The 6,803-nt window shown below is 42.4% G+C and overlaps 1 non-coding gene across 1 annotated transcript; it reads left to right on the forward strand.

Annotated features, from left to right (window-relative positions):
- The first annotated feature begins 4,957 nt into the window (after positions 1–4,957).
- Positions 4,958–5,063, forward strand: LOC118485200. Its single transcript, XR_004875505.1, has one exon. It is a non-coding gene; the product is annotated as a small nucleolar RNA R71 (small nucleolar RNA).
- Positions 5,064–6,803: the final 1,740 nt, after the last annotated feature.

A 6,803-nucleotide genomic window follows, 5' to 3' on the forward strand; every position in this document is an offset into this window, starting at 1 on the left:
AACTATACAAAAAAAAAAAAAAAAAAACAAAACGCTACTATTTACACTACCAAACCTGGGCCTCTCACGGTTGTTCCTCATCGACCGGGCGTAGAATGTAGCCCACTTTGTCAAGCTCTAAATTGTTTATGTCGTTCCCCTCCAAGTACGGTTTCAACCGGTGACCGTTCACCGTTTGTTGTTTTAGTGTTTGCTCGTCTTGAATGTCAACGTCGCCAAACCTTCCAACTCGCCGAACGACATACGGGCCCATCCATTTACTTTTAAGCTTGCCCGCAAACATCTTGAGTCTTGAGTTGTACAACCAAACCTTTTGACCCACTTCGAATGTCTTCTTTCGCAATTTTGCATCATTCACCTTCTTGAGTTTGTCTTTATATGCCGATGCACATTCATACGCCTCGTCTCTAAGTTCTTCGATTTCACACAATTGAAGCTTTCTCATTTTCCCCGCTTCATTGTAATCCGCATTAACTGTAGTGATCGCCCAATAAGCCCGATGCGCTAACTCCATTGGCAAATGACAACATTTCCCATAAACCATCCGGTAAGGGGTTGTGCCAATAGGAGTCTTGTAGGCCGTTCGGTATGCCCACAATGCATCATCCAACTTGCTCGACCAATCCTTCCTATCCGTTCTTACGGTCTTCATGAGAATTTCCTTAATTTGACGGTTGGACACTTCGACTTATCCACTCGTTTGCGGATGGTAAGGTGTGGCAATTCGGTGATTCACACTATACCTCTTCAACAATTTACTGAAATCAAAGTTTTTGAAGTGCGAACCCCCATCACTTATGATAACTCTTGGAATGCCGAACCGAGCAAAAATGTTGGATTGAACAAATTTGCAAACAACCGAGTGGTCATTTGTTCTTGTTGCAATGGCTTTAATCCACTTAGAGACATAATCAACCGCCACCAAAATGTATAGGACACCATTCGAATTCGGAAAGGGACCCATAAAGTCAATGGCCCAAACATCAAATATTTCCACAACCAAGATTGGTTGTAATGGCATTTCATCTCTTTTCGATATGCTTCCCATCTTTTGGCAATTGATGCAATTTCTATCAAACTCGCAAGCATCCTTGAAAATAGTGGGCCAATAAAACCCACATGAAAGAACCCGGTAACCCGTTTTGTGCCCGCTAAAATGACCCCCACATGCGGATGAATGAGCATGGGTCAAAATTTCCAATACTTCCGTTTCAGGCACACACCTTCTAATGACTTGATCCGGTCCAATCTTGAAGAGATCCGGTTCATCCCAAATGTATTGTTTCACTTGAACCATAAATTGTTGTCTTCGCTTTTTGGTCCAATGACTTTGGATGGCACCCGTGGCCAAATAATTTACGTAATGCGCGTACCACGGTGCAACAAAGGTGGACACGGCTAGGAGTTGCTCATCGGGAAAACTTCCGTTTATTTCACTAACATCGTCAATCCCTTCAACCGGAATCCGAGACAAGTGATCCGCCACCACATTCTCACTTCCCTTTTTGTCTCGGATTTCTAAATCAAATTCTTGCAACAACAACACCCACCGAATTAAACGAGGCTTCGCATCCTTTTGTCCATCAAGTAATGGACCGCACTATGGTCCGAATATACCACCACCTTGCTCCCCCAAATATACGAGCGAAACTTATCTAAAGCATACACCACCGCTAGTAATTCCTTCTCGGTTGTGGTGTAATTCAGTTGCGCTTCAGATAAAGTTTTGCTTGCATAGTAAATAACCACCGGTTTCTTGTCAACCCGTTGACCCAAAACTGCACCAATAGTAGTGTCGCTTGCGTCACACATGATCTCGAATGGCTTTGACCAATCTGGCGGTTGCAAAATGGGAGCTTTGACCAAATGTTCCTTCAAAACAGTGAAAGCTTGCATACACTCGTTAGTAAAATCAAATGGGACATCCTTTAGTAACAAGTTGCACAAAGGCTTAGTGATAACACTAAATCCTTTAATGAAACGTCTATAAAAACCCGCGTGTCCCAAAAACGATCTTACCCCCTTAACATTTTTCGGAGGTGGCAAAGAGGCTATTACCCGTATTTTTGCCTTGTCCACCTCCATGCCCCTTTCCGAAATTACGTGACCCAACACAATGCCCTCTTGCACCATGAAATGACTTTTCTCCCAACTTAGCACTAAATTTTTCTCAACGCACCGTTTTAAAACTTTTTGTAATTCGTTGAGACAAGCATCAATACTAGTGCCAAAAATGGAAAAATCATCCATGAACACTTCGAGCGGCTCTCCAACCATGTCCGAGAAGATACTCATCATACATCGTTGGAAAGTAGCCGGAGCATTACACAAAACAAAGGGCATTCTCCGAAAGGCGAAGGTACCATATGGACAAGTGAAGGTGGTCTTGTGTTGGTCATCCGGGTGTATTGCGATTTGATTGTAACCCGAATACCCGTCCAAAAAGCAGTAATATTTTTGACCTGACAGTTTTTCAATGATTTGGTCAATGAAAGGTAACGGGAAATGGTCTTTAGAAGTGGCGGCATTCAATTTTCTATAGTCAATACATACACGCCACCCGGTAACCGGTCAGGTGGCAATTTGTTCACCATTTTCGTCCTTGACTACTTGAATGCCGGCCTTCTTAGGCACAACTTGGGTGGGACTCACCCAAGCACTATCCGAAATCGGATAGATAATTCCCGCATCCAACCATTTAATTACCTCCTTTTTAACTACCTCCCGTAGGTTCGGATTCAATCGCCTTTGAGCTTCTCGTGTCGGCTTTGCATCTTCGGTGGTAATGATCTTGTGCATGATGATGGATGGACTAATTCCATTGAGGTCGGCAATCGTCCATCCGATAGCTCCCTTGTTTTCTTTTAAAACCTCCAGTAAGGCTTGCTCTTGTGCCAACTCCAAATTAGAGGCAATAATGACCGGCAAAGTGTCATTATCCCCTAAAAACGCGTATTTCAAGTGGCTCGGCAAGTCTTTGAGCTCCAACCTTGGCGGCTCCTCTAATGATGGTTTAGTTCCCGAATCGATTTCCGTCGGAAAGTTTTCAAATTGGTGAGTCCATGGTGGCCAACCTTCCCTCAAAGCCATGGCATCCTGCTTTTCTTCTTCAACCCGTAGCGCATAAGCATGAACCTGTTCAGAAAAATCACACAAACAAATATCCATACCATCCTCCTCATACTCATGCGGGTTGCATCCTTCGACTATATCTGCCATGAAACACTCATCAACGCCATTAGCATTAGAATTGTTAGTGAAAACATTCAAACGCATTTTTCGATTACCAAAAGTCATATCGACTGTACCAAATCTACAATCGATGACAGCGTGTGCGGTGCTCAAAAATGGCCGACCCAAAATTACATTTTGTTGTTGTTTTGGGTCCGCGGACGAGTACTCCAAAACTAGAAAGTCAATCGAGTAATAAAACTCATCAATTTTAACAATCACGTTTTGAACCATCCCCCGGGGCAACTTATGAGACAAATCGGCTAAAACAACCGTTGTCTCTACCCTTGCTAACGGACCTAAATCATATTTGTCATATAAACCCCCAGGTAAAATGCTAACCCGGCTCCAAGATCTAGCAACGCCTTTGCCATTTGAAAATTACCCACTTGAATGTTAATTAATGGCGTACCCGAATCTTGGAGCTTAGGAGGAAGCTCCCCATTCAAAACCGCACTCACTTGCCCGGTTAAGTCCACCCGCTTAGGCACTTTCTTCTTGTTTTGCCTTTTTTGTGTACATAACTCTTTTAAAAATTTTGCATAGGCGGGTACTTGTTTTATTGCATCAAGGAGTGGGAGGTTAATTTTAACTTGTTTAAACATATCCCACAACTCTTCTTTTTAGGGACCTCTTGATGCAATAAAGTTTTTCTTTCCCGGGTCAAGTAAAGCCGATGGAAACGGGACTTGACTCGGTTCACCCTCAACTTTTTCATTTTTTTTTCATTTTTTTTTCATTTTCACCCAAACCCGGTTTGTTAACATTTGATTCTTTTGATTTTACCGGTGAAACTTCCTCATCACTTTCAATACCCGTGATATCCTCAACCACCCCCTCAACCAATTCGGGTGACAAATTGGCTTTAAATTCTTTTCCACTTCTCAAGACACTAACATGATTAATATTAACATTACCTCGTGATGAACCATGTGAAGGGTTTACCTTGGTGTCGCTAGGAAGTTGACCTTTTCCCTTCTTCAATTCCGCCACATCGGTTGCCAATTGACCCATTTGGGTTGTTAGTGATTGGATGGTCTTATCACGAACTTCATCTTTTTGCATTCGGACTTCATCAAGTTTATTTCTCTTTTGCATTTCCGCTTGCATACTCTTCAACATATCCATCATTTCATTTCCACCCGACGACCCCCCTTGTTCTTGACCCGTTTGGTACTGCCTTTGATAGCCTTGGTTGTTTCCACCTCTATACCCACTTTGATTGTTATAAGGTTGACGCGAACCAAAGTTACCTTGGCTACCTTGAAAGTTTGGGTTAGCTTGATTTGAAGGGTTCCCATACCGAAAATTTGGGTGGTTCCTCAACCCGGGGTGGTAAGTATTAGAATTCATGTTGTTATAATTTCTACCACCCCCTCCTTGACCTTGAACGACATGAACTTCTTCATATTGCCCTTCCACCATTCCTTGGTAATTTTCAGCCGCATGACCTATTTCATTACACAATGCACAAACATCATAAATTTGGTTACTGGTTTGAACATTACCGTCATCTATTGCGTGCACTTGAGGTCGGGCAATGGCCGGTCGTGCTCTCCTCGATGCTTGAGCTTTTCTTTTTGATGTAGTTGCCATGCTCTCCAAAAACTCCCAATCATCATTCTTGTAATTTGTACCAAAAGTCCCACCGGTGATAGACATTAAATCACGAGCATCTTCAGCACTCAACCCCTCGTGAAAAGCATTCATTAATTCCCACAATTCAATTCCATGGTGAGGGCAATTTTTGATCATCATATTGAAACGCTTAAAAGCCTCATGAAACATTTCACCATATTGTTGTTGGAAGCTCCTCAACCCTTTTCTAGCATCATTCGTCTTTTGAGCGGTGTAAAATTCATCCAAAAAGGTTTGTTGCATTTCCCCCCATGTATATATAGATGCTGAAGGTAATGTGTAGAACCACTTTTTCGCCTTGTCTTCCAAAGAAAATTGGAATAGTACCAATTTAATATCATCGGCTGAGAGTCCTTGACTCCCAAGAGTGTTGCAAATCGAGTCATAAGCCTCCAAATGAAAGTAAGGCTCCTCCGTTGCTAAACCCTTATATTTTGGCAAGCTTTGCAATGAGTTAGTCCTCACTTCAAATGTCCTCCCTTGATCATTGTGAGGAATGACTACCGGTGAAGGATTATGAGTGATTACTGGCCTAAAATGCGCTTCAATGCCCTTCACATTTTCTCTAAGATGCCTCCTTGGTACACCGAACCTACCCTTGGAGGAATAGGACCCATTGGCCTTGGTACATGCCCTTGTGGTGCAATTGGTTGTTGAAACTGTTGTTGTGGCATCTGTGGGCGTTGAATTGGTCTTTGGAATTGTGGTTATACGTGTTGCGGTCGAACTTGTTGCAATGGTGTAGGGCGTTGCATTTGTGGCCCTTGTGGTCTTGGCCGAATGTGTTGTGGTATGAGTTATTGTTGTTGTTGTACTCCACCAACACTTGGCATTACTTGCATTTGACCTTGCATGTATCCGAATTCTCCTTGATTTCCATCACCCCTATAAGCATACCCGTCTTCATCAAAACCTTCAAACTCCTCATATCCTTCATCATACCCATCTCCTTGAATTCCCGAAGATTGCCCAAATGGGAGATTCGAGTACTGAAAACTCGATTGGTGTTGTGGTCTAAAAGAGGGCATAGCATGTACAATAGTTGAATTTGGTGCAATTGTGAAGTTAGATGATGATTGACCCGTAGTTGGGGGAAAGAAGTGGGATAATGGTGGGATTGTGGTAGAAGGGTTAAAGGTAATGGCGGGTTTGACTTGGGTAGTGATCGGTTGAGTGACATTGGTTGGTGTGAATACGACAGTGGTATTAGGCAAAGTGGTGTTTGGTGATGGTTGGGTGGAAGTAGGTATAAAGGATGAGGTCGTTTGACCCGTTGTAGGTGGAATCTGTGAATCAGCCATGATGTTTCTCGGTGTGATGGGTGAAGTGGGTGAACCAATAATCTTGTTTTCCCATACTAAAACTCTGTTTTGCCTTAGCGTTCTTTCAATTTCCGGATCAAACGATAGCGGTGATGACCTGTGAGAGCCCCTAGTATGCACACACCTGAAGTACCTGCACACTACACACAACCAGCGTAAACCCGAAAATAACAAAACAAAACTATTAAACTAACACACGTTGCGCACTACTCCCCGGCAACGGCGCCAAAATTTGACGTGCTGTCGTAGGTACACGCAAATTTAATCCAATTACAACTAATAGTTAGCGGTAAGTGGGTATCGAACTCAGGGAGTATGTGGAAAATGTGTGATTTTATAGCTTTGCACTTAAACTAAAATTAAACTAAAATGCAGAAATTAAAATTCAAGAGTTGTTTGTTTTGGTTTTACGAACTACTATTAACTACTTAAATTGCAAATCAAAGATTAAGTTGTAAACAGATTAGTAACAAGCGACCATCCTAAATTTCCAGTTTGCTTTTGACAATTGTGTTTAAATTCACTAGAAAGAATCACATAGACATGATTCGTGTATAATTGTTTGTTGTGATAAAAGGGAACTAAGTACTCGGATTATGACAATGCGAGGTT

The sequence above is a fragment of the Helianthus annuus genome, chromosome 12, assembly GCF_002127325.2.
Source record: "Helianthus annuus cultivar XRQ/B chromosome 12, HanXRQr2.0-SUNRISE, whole genome shotgun sequence".
NCBI lineage: Eukaryota > Viridiplantae > Streptophyta > Magnoliopsida > Asterales > Asteraceae > Helianthus > Helianthus annuus.